Source organism: Myotis davidii, unplaced genomic scaffold (genome assembly GCF_000327345.1).
Source record: "Myotis davidii unplaced genomic scaffold, ASM32734v1 scaffold123, whole genome shotgun sequence".
Lineage (NCBI taxonomy): Eukaryota > Metazoa > Chordata > Mammalia > Chiroptera > Vespertilionidae > Myotis > Myotis davidii.
The window spans coordinates 19,983-29,052 of record NW_006295391.1 but is presented as its reverse complement, the minus strand read 5'-3'; the positions used below and the strand labels follow the sequence as shown (position 1 = coordinate 29,052).

At 41.9% G+C, this 9,070-nt stretch overlaps 1 pseudogene; it reads right to left on the bottom strand.

The window, feature by feature from the left end:
* Positions 1-7,985: 7,985 nt before the first annotated feature.
* LOC102760566 lies at positions 7,986-8,539 on the bottom strand (annotated as a pseudogene).
* Positions 8,540-9,070: the final 531 nt, after the last annotated feature.

The following is a 9,070-nucleotide window of genomic DNA, read 5'->3' as shown; positions in this document are numbered from 1 at the left end:
CCCTTTGTGGGCTGTGAACACAATCTTATAGTTGAGACTTGATTGCTGTTGGTGTCACTGGGAGGAATTGACCTCCAGGCCAATTGGCTCTGAGAACCAATTGCAACTACAGCAGAAGAGCTGCTGTTCAGGAGACACCCCTATGGAGCAGGACTTTTTTCAGTGGGGCTTTGGTGCTCACTGAGTCTGCCCCTTGAGTGTGTCACTTATGGATGTGTAGACTTGTAAACTGGTATGGTCTGACACTGACCACTGGGTACACTGGCTCTTGGGTCTCCAGGGAGGTGCAAAGTCAGCCACTGCCTGGGGTCACCCAGAAGGAGCTACAGAGAGATCTACAGATTTTTCCTCTTTGTATGAGGTTTGGAAGTGCCCAAATGAGGCCCAGCTACGAAGCAAGGCAGGCTGGTGCTGGTGCTGGGTTTGGGGCCTATTATTGATAGGTTTGGGACTCCCTGACCCAGCACAAGAACAATGATCTCTGTGAGCACCTCCATCTGGGAGAAAGCCACACCTGAGTTCCTGCCCTGATGCCAGACAATCCAGTTTCTCCTCATATATGTCTGTGTCCCCCAAAGCCTCGCCTTGGTGCTAGAGTTTAGAGGAAGCAGGACCTTGTAAGTTCAGCTTGTGGTGCCGGTTTTTTAAGAGGAACAGCTGGGTCTCCAGCAGGCTCTGTGTCACTGAACCCAAATCCTCACTGGTTTTTATAGCCCATAGTTCTTACTGTTCATAGAGACCTCTTTCCCAGTTCTGGGACCCTGGGCTGGGAATCTGGTGTGGGGCTGGGACCCCTTGCTCCTCCGGGCAGCCTATTCAGAGAGAGGAACTCTCTCTTGATTAAAAAAGCGGCACATGTGGGTGCCGGATCAGCCAGGTGTATGCCTGCGTATGACATCTTTTGTCTTTTAATTGAATGATTTAGCTTATTTATATTTTTGTAATCACTTATATAATTGGGTTTAAACTACTATCTTACTGTGTATTTTATATTTGTACCATTTATGCTAAGTTCCTTTAAACTCTTTTTTGTGTGTCCCCTTTTGTATTGTTTTTACTAGTTTACTAGAGGCCCAGTGCATAAAAATTTGTGCACTCGGTGGAGTCCCTCAGCTTGGCCTGTGCCCTCTCACAGTCCAGGAGCCCTCAGAAGATGTCCAACATAGGCCCAGGGGGAGTGGGCCTAAGCCATCAGTCAGTCATACTTAGCGCTGCCACAGAGGCTGGAGGGGCTCCCGCCACCTCTGCTGCGCTTGCCAGCTTCTGGGTGAGCGGTGCTCCCCCTGTGGGAATGTACTGACCAGCAGGGGGCAGTTCCTGCATTGAGTGTCTGCCCCCTGGTGGTCAGTGCATGTCATAGCGACCAGTCATTTTGATGTTTGGTCAATTTGCATATTAGCCTTTTATTATATAGGATTTTCCCCCCTTATTATCTTAGTAGTTAAACACTCTTTTTACTCTTTAAAAAAAATTTTTTTTTTACTGGTAAATATCTGCATTATATCATGAATCTTTGAAAGTCTAATTTAAATTTGTGCTTTTACCACTTTCTAACAATGCAAGGATCTTAGTATATTTTAACTCCAGTAACCCTCTCAATTTGCCTATATATTTGCCCCTTTCATTGTTGCTGTGTCTGAGCCTGTGCATTTCCATTTGTGATTTTATTTCTCTAAAGAATACCTTTTGCCCTGGCTGGTTTGGCTCAGTGGACACAGTGTCGGCCTGCGGACTGAAGGGTCCTGGGTTTGATTCCGGGTTACGGGCTCCATCCCCAGTTGGGGGCATGCAGGAGGCAGCTGATCGATGATTCTCTCTCATCATTGATGTGTCTCTTTCCTTCTTACTTCCTTCTGAAATCAAGAAAAATATATTAAAAAAAGAAAAGAATACCTTTTGGTATTTCTTTTTAAAAAAGTTTGCCAGTGATAACTCTGTTTTTATTTGTCTGTTAATATCTATATTTCACTTTATTCGTAAAGGATATTTTGCTGGCAATAGATCTCTTGGCTGGTAGTTAATATTTTCAAATTACAAAGTTGGGGGCAAAAGGTAGTTGGTTTAAGTTGTACCAAGGAGGTTAAGGAAAGATCCTTGATAAAGAAGTTACTGACCGTGATGCAGTATGTCATACAGTATATTCTTCAGACTGCTAATTCCATAGGCTTCTTTAACAAAAAAGAACTTCAAGATCTCATAATTTTGTGATTCCTTTATAGCTTTTATTGAAATTCACAGTACATTTTAGACCCTGAAGAGACCACTGTAATAAAATCCATTCAACTTTGTTAAATTCAACATCCCCCAACATATTTTGTCAGTAAACAATTGTCCTGCATCATCTCTCATGAACATTTCAAGCATTTGGTGATGCGAAGCATGCAATTTGGGAGAGCCTTTTTAAGGGCTTCATGGTCCTGGGATGCAAATAAAAATCTCTGTGTGCGGTTTTGTTTTTCTAAGATTAGGCTATTCTCTGTCACCAGAAATGCTCTTAAATCTGTTGTTTGAATTTCTAGCTATGGACAAAGTTTTTCATGGAACTCAATTTCATAACTGTAGTCATGACGTAGTTTGGCTAGTACATAGAAGCAGTTCTAGTGGAAATGGGTGAAGTTCCTATAAATCAAGATTTGTTCTGGGTTAGAAATATACAGAACCTCCGAGAGGGGGGCATCCTGATAATCCTCATGTCACACTTTTTGTAAAATAAGGCAACAGGCAATTACTTATTGCAGCCTGAGGACTTCAGAAATTCAGGAAGGGTCTGGAGGAAGCAGCAAGTCAATCTTATGTAGAGATCTGGTCGGATTTACTATAGAGCAATATATTGTATCTCTGATTTTTTTTTTTTCAGGCACCAGTGACCCTTTTATTTAAGCCTTTGTGCAAACAGGACACTATTTCTGTCATCTTCAAGCCCAGCTGGCATTAAGATGTGATACTAGAGATTACCACTGAAACACCCCAAAGTGGATGTATCTATCAGATTCCACAGAGAAAGCAGAAGCTCTCACACTGGGTGTACATGGACAGTGTTGCTGGTGACCTTGAGTGATGAGCGGACCAAGGGATGGCTTCTGGCTAGTCAGCTAACAAAAGAGCTGCCTCATGTGTTACGTGTGCCTGTGTGACAGCTCCCAGCTCCCAGCTCCCATTCCCTCTGCTTTCCTTGTGAATTTTCCAGGAACTCAAGAAGCAAACCCTGTTGCAATCCCCTCCTTATCTTTGATGCTGCACACATGCAGCTCTGACACGCATTACATTATTAGTTCTGACTTTCTCAATTTTAATTAAAAACAGAAATGAATTATTTTAATCTACCATTTTTGAGAGTCAGCATTATATTGTATGTGATTATCCATTGAAATGGGGTTGGCACAGGAAATTAATGATATTTAAAATATTATCTCTACTATTTTAGTTTGCTCTCCCAGCAAATCTTAATTTAGTCCCCAAACCGTCTCTGTGTACATGATCCTAAGTAAGTAGGCATTTATCCAATGGATTGAGAATCTAAATGTTAACCTTTCAAGTATTATCTGAACCATTTTCTGCCATTAAAAAAACCTCAGAATACCCTAGAATATATAACTATACACTCTATTAAAAAAACTCAAATACAAAGTTAAAAATATTTCATATGTCTATAAATAGAGTGACCATAGGACCCTCTATCTGGCCCAGGGCAGTCCTGGCTTTCGCCTGTTGACCTGGGCCAATGACAGATAATAACACTTTCACTTTCAAAAATCGTCTTTATTTAGAGAATACATTATTTCTCTCTATTAATCCAATTATAGAAATTAATAAGAAACACTATTTTGATATTTAAGGAAAATAGGAGCTTTTGATTGATCTATAAATATTCTCTAGTAATTTTCTTAACTAGGGTCTCTGGGTCTAGTTTCACATCAGAATCACATTTAAATCATACATAAACCAATGAAATGAAAATCTCTGGAGGCAGAACACAGGCATCACCATTTTTTTAAAGCTTCACAGGTAATTTCAACATGTAGCCAAGGTTGAGAACCACTGGATTATATAGTTTGTGCATTTAAATGTTTGCAGGATTATTCAAAGACATTTTAAATATATATATTTTTAGCCAGCATGTCTAGCTAATATTCTAATTCATTGCATTTGAAACTTAAGTATATGCAATAAACCATAATAATGAGTGCCTTTTTTCCTTTTCAAAAAAGTATAAACATTTTTTTCTATTACAGTTGAGATATAGTGTTAGTCTGAGGTCTACAGCATAGTGACTAGACATTTGTATAGCGTACTAAGAGATCACTTTGATAAGTCTAGTACTTAAATGAATGATTTTTGAACCAACTACCATAAGCAATGACCAAATAAGTCACTGGCCAATTTAATCATGAAGATAACTCTAATAATTGGGCCAATTTTCAGTTTCTTTCAGGTTAATAACTAAACAAACTTTTAAACGATGAATATGTACTTGGAACTCAGCTTGTAAATAGCTAGTGCAATTGATCTTTTATATATAGTCTAGAGGCCCAGTGCATGAAATTTGTGCAAGGGGCTCAGCCCTCGCAGCCATGGCTGCCTTGGCCAGCCCTTGCAGCCCCTCGCAGCCTTGGGTAGCCCTCACAGCCCTGGCTTCGTCCGGAAGGTAGTCCGGATGATTGTTCTGCTGTTTGGTCTAATTAGCATATTAGCTCTTTATTATGTAGGATAGAATGCAGTTCTTGAGAGAATATTGTCTTGGGAATTATTTGTGTCATTCATAAGGAATTCAGGGTTAGTTGGTGGTTTAGGAGATTTCTTAGAGAAATATACAGTGACATATCCTGGAAATGAACCTGCATATTCACCATAGTATAAGAGTCATTATCCCATAGGAATGAGATCTACAAAATTACAAAGATTTTAGAGGTTTCTGACTGGAGTTTAACAAAAGCAGCATGGTGACTTTCATCCAGATATCTATAATAATAAAAGTGTAATATACAAATGGACTGAATGACCAAACAGCAGAATGATCCTCTGGACGACCTTCCAGACAACCATGCTATGACACACACTGGTGCCAGGCCAGCCCAGGTGGGTGTGATGTGATTGGTCGGGGGGCCCCATCATCACCCCGTGATTTCTCCGCAGAGGGAGGCCCAGGACACCCTCTGCACAGCGATTGATCACAGAGCCCTGGCTAGGTGGGTGAGGCCTCCCTCTGCTGGGTGATCGATCGTGTCAGTGGGCGGGGCCTCCCTCTGTGTAGTGATCAATTGCGGAGCCCCAGCCAGGTGGGCAGGGCCTCCTTCTACTGGGCGATCCCTCGTGGAGCCCCACAGTCAATCACCCCACAGAGGGAGGCCCAGGCCACCAGTCAGTGGCTGTGGCAGGTGTGCAGGGCTGGCCAGTAACCACCCCGCAGAAGGAGGCCCAGGCCAGCCAAGCAATTGCACCCTATACCTGTCACCTGCAGCAGGAGATGACCAGTGGTGGGGGAGGGGGTCAGCACCACACAGATGGCAAGCAGTGGCAGTGGCGGGAGCGAGGCCAGCTGCCGGCAGCCAGGGAAGGAAAGCCCCGATAGGCCCTGGTCATCAGCCAGGCCTAGGGACCCTACCCGAGGGGTCCTGGATTGTGAGAGGGCACAGTCCGGGCTAAGGGACAACCCCCCCGCCCTCCATGCACGAATTTTGTGGACCGGGCCTCTAGTGTCCTATAAGACACCAAAGTTAAACCTGCCCTCAGGAGAGTCCCTGCAATTAGTTGGGACAGGGGAGTTCTGTGCCTCCATACAAACGCAAGTTAAATAATTCAGAAGAAAGTGAGAGTCTTCAATGTTAACAAAATGTTCAATAAGTTTATACTGTTTAAAAGTGCTTTTGTTAAATTTATTATCATTTCACAGCCCCTATAAATGACCACCTTTATCCTGGATGTCTTTATTTTTACCACTTTCTTATATTTTGGTTTAAAGATGAAGTCCTTTCCTAATGCTACCCAATTATTCTACTTCTAAGGAACTGACACATTATGTGAAGATCTACATGAAGAAGCCAAGGCCAATTTGTTCTACAATTTTTTAGAGTAGTTTATGTTCTATAATAAAATTTCGTCTGAGACTGAAAGGTGAAAATATTTAGCTGTATTAAGATTACATGACTTCAAAAAGACACAGACTAAGCATTTAGAAGATCTAAAAACTCAAGATAATGTGTTATGTTAGAAGGAATTTATTTCAATTCAAATATACTTTTAAAAAATGAACTTCTTTGAAGAATTTATTTTAACAAAAGTTACTTTTGGAAGATAAGTTTTACCAAACTGTTTTTAGCCTTTTTCACCTCTGACATACTATTCATATAATCAAATACATAGGCCTAAGGATGATTTACTGGGCTTTCAGATTTTGAAAATGAATGTGTGTTGAAAAATGAATATTCCAAGGCAGGGGTTGTCACCGTGTGGTCCCTGGACCAACAGCATCAGGATCACCTGGGAACTCATTACAAATGTAAATTCTTGAGTCTCCCCCGCCCCCCAGACCCCCCAAGACCAGCTGAATCAGATCTCTGGAAGGGCAGCAGCAATCTGTAGTTTATCAAGCTCTCCAGGTGATTTGGATGCACCCTAAATCTGAGATTTCTAGGCATTGAAGTGTGAGGTGAATGAGATAAGGATGAAGTTGTTTGGTATAGCAGCTAGTCGTTTTGGAACAATCAACAGCCAGGCCTAGGGACCCTACCAGGCTCCTTGTGTGTCCTTGGATACCTGCTCTAGGCTCCTTGTGTGTCCTTGGATAAGGGGGTGGCTAAAGATGGGGTGGGGGTGAGGACAATATAGAGTTAATAATTCCAGGGGTCCTCATGTCTGCCCCTGGGGAGGGATGGGAGAAAACATGCCTCCCTCAGCTCCCTCGTCTCCTGGAATAGCAGAGTGTTGACTGTTGGCCCTTTGCTGGAAGCTTCTTTATGACTATATCTGCTTCCTACTCCATCTCTCTTCTAAAATTTTCACCTGCAAGAACCACAATTAGGGGTTTTACTGTATTTTGTAGTTATAAGAAGATGGAATTATTTTATTTATTTATTTATTTATTTATTCATTTGTATTGTTTAAAGCATTTCATATAGTATTACATAATGTCTCCTTTCCCCCCATTTACTTCCCCCTGGCCACTCCCACCCCCTGGCACATGTCCTTACCCTCCTAGTGTCTGTGTCCATTGGTTATGCTTATATGCATGCACACAAGTCCTTTGGTTGATCTCTCCCTCTCACCCCCACCCTCCCCTACCTTCCCTCTGAGTTTTGAGCATCTAATCGATGCATCTCTCTCTCTACATCTGTTTTTGTTCATCGGTTTATGTTGTTCATTATAATCCACAAATTAGTGAGAGCATGTGATATTTATCTTTCTCTGACTGGCTTATTTCATTTAGCATAATACTCTCCAGGTCCATCCATGCTGTTACAAATGGTAAGAGTTCCTTCTTTTTTACAGCAGCATAGTATTCCATTGTGTAGATGTACCATAGTTTTTTAATCCACTCATCTGCTGATGGGCACTTATGTTGTTTCCAAATCTTAGCTATGGTGAATTGTGCTGCTATGAACATAAAGGTACATATGTCCTTTCTGATTGGTGTTTCTGGTTTCTTGGGATATATTCCTGGAAGTGGAATTTCTGGGTCAAATGGGAGTTCCATTAATTTTTTGATGAAACTCCATTCTGTTTTTCCACAGTGGCTGCACCAGTCTGTATTCCCACCAGCAGTGAACGAGAGTTCCTCTTTCTCCACATCCTCACTAGCACTTGTTGTTTGTTGATTTGTTGATGGTAGCCAGTCTGACAGGTGTGAGATGGTACCTCATTGTCTTTTTGATTTGCATCTCTTGGGGGGTGATTAGTGACTTAGAGCATGTTTTCACATGTCTCTTAGCCTTCTTTATGTCCACTTTCAAAAGGTACCTGTTTAATTCATTTGCCCATTTTTTTTGTCCCAAATCAATACAAGGCTTTTATTGTACATCTTTATAGTTTCACAAACAAGTGTGACAAATCATTTGGCATCTCGGTGTTTCTATAGCTGGACAAATTAGATCTTATCCATCAGCCTGATGAACTGTTCCTTTTTCAGAGACATAGATACCATCCAAAAATTTTTGATATCCTTGTTTTTAACTGTTGTGGCTTGCTGAATCAAAGCAGCTGAATTTGATACAAGTTCAATGTCATTTCCTTCAAGAATCAACTCATCTTTCTGGGCTTGAGATACTGAACAAGCAACGCCTGACCTCATCTGAACTCTGTGGATGTATTTTTCACCCAAGAAATTTCTAATTTCAACAAGAGAACCATTCTCCTGAATAACGATGTTGATGGGGAAGGGACCGTACACAGACCTCATCTTGTAATGGAAGCCCAGTGTAACTCCCTTGATCATGTTCTGTACATGATGGCAGATAGTGCGAACTGTGGCCAGTTCCTTTCGGTTTCCCCACCATTTGTCAACCCAGAGCCTCTTCTTTTTCCCCACCATTTGTCAACCCAGAGCCTCTTTTTCTTTCGGAGGAGACTGAACTCTACATTGATGTGGTTGAGTCCCTCCGCAGGGTGCCTCTGGGGCCGTTCACAATAACTGTGCGCCCCTCCAGAGTGATGTCCACATTTTCTGGGATGTCCACTTTCTGATTGCTGAGAATGGTCTTCATCCTCGCAGTAGATGCGGCGAAGAGGAAGTGTCTCCATTTGCCCATTTTTTGATGGATTGTTTATCTTCTTTTTGTTAAGATGTATGAGTTCCCTATAAATTTTGGAGATTAGGCCCTTATCAGATACTATGTTGGCAAATAATATTTCCCATACAGTGAGTCTTCTTTTTTTTTTTTTTTAAATATATTTTATTGATTTTTTACAGAGAGGAAGGGAGAGAGATAGAGAGAGTTAGAAACATCGATCAGCTGCCTCCTGCACATCTCCCATTGGGGATGTGCCAGCAACCCAGGTACATGCCCCTGACTGGAATCGAACCTGGGACCTTTCAGTCCGCAGGCCGCCGCTCTATCCACCGAGCCAAACCGGTTTT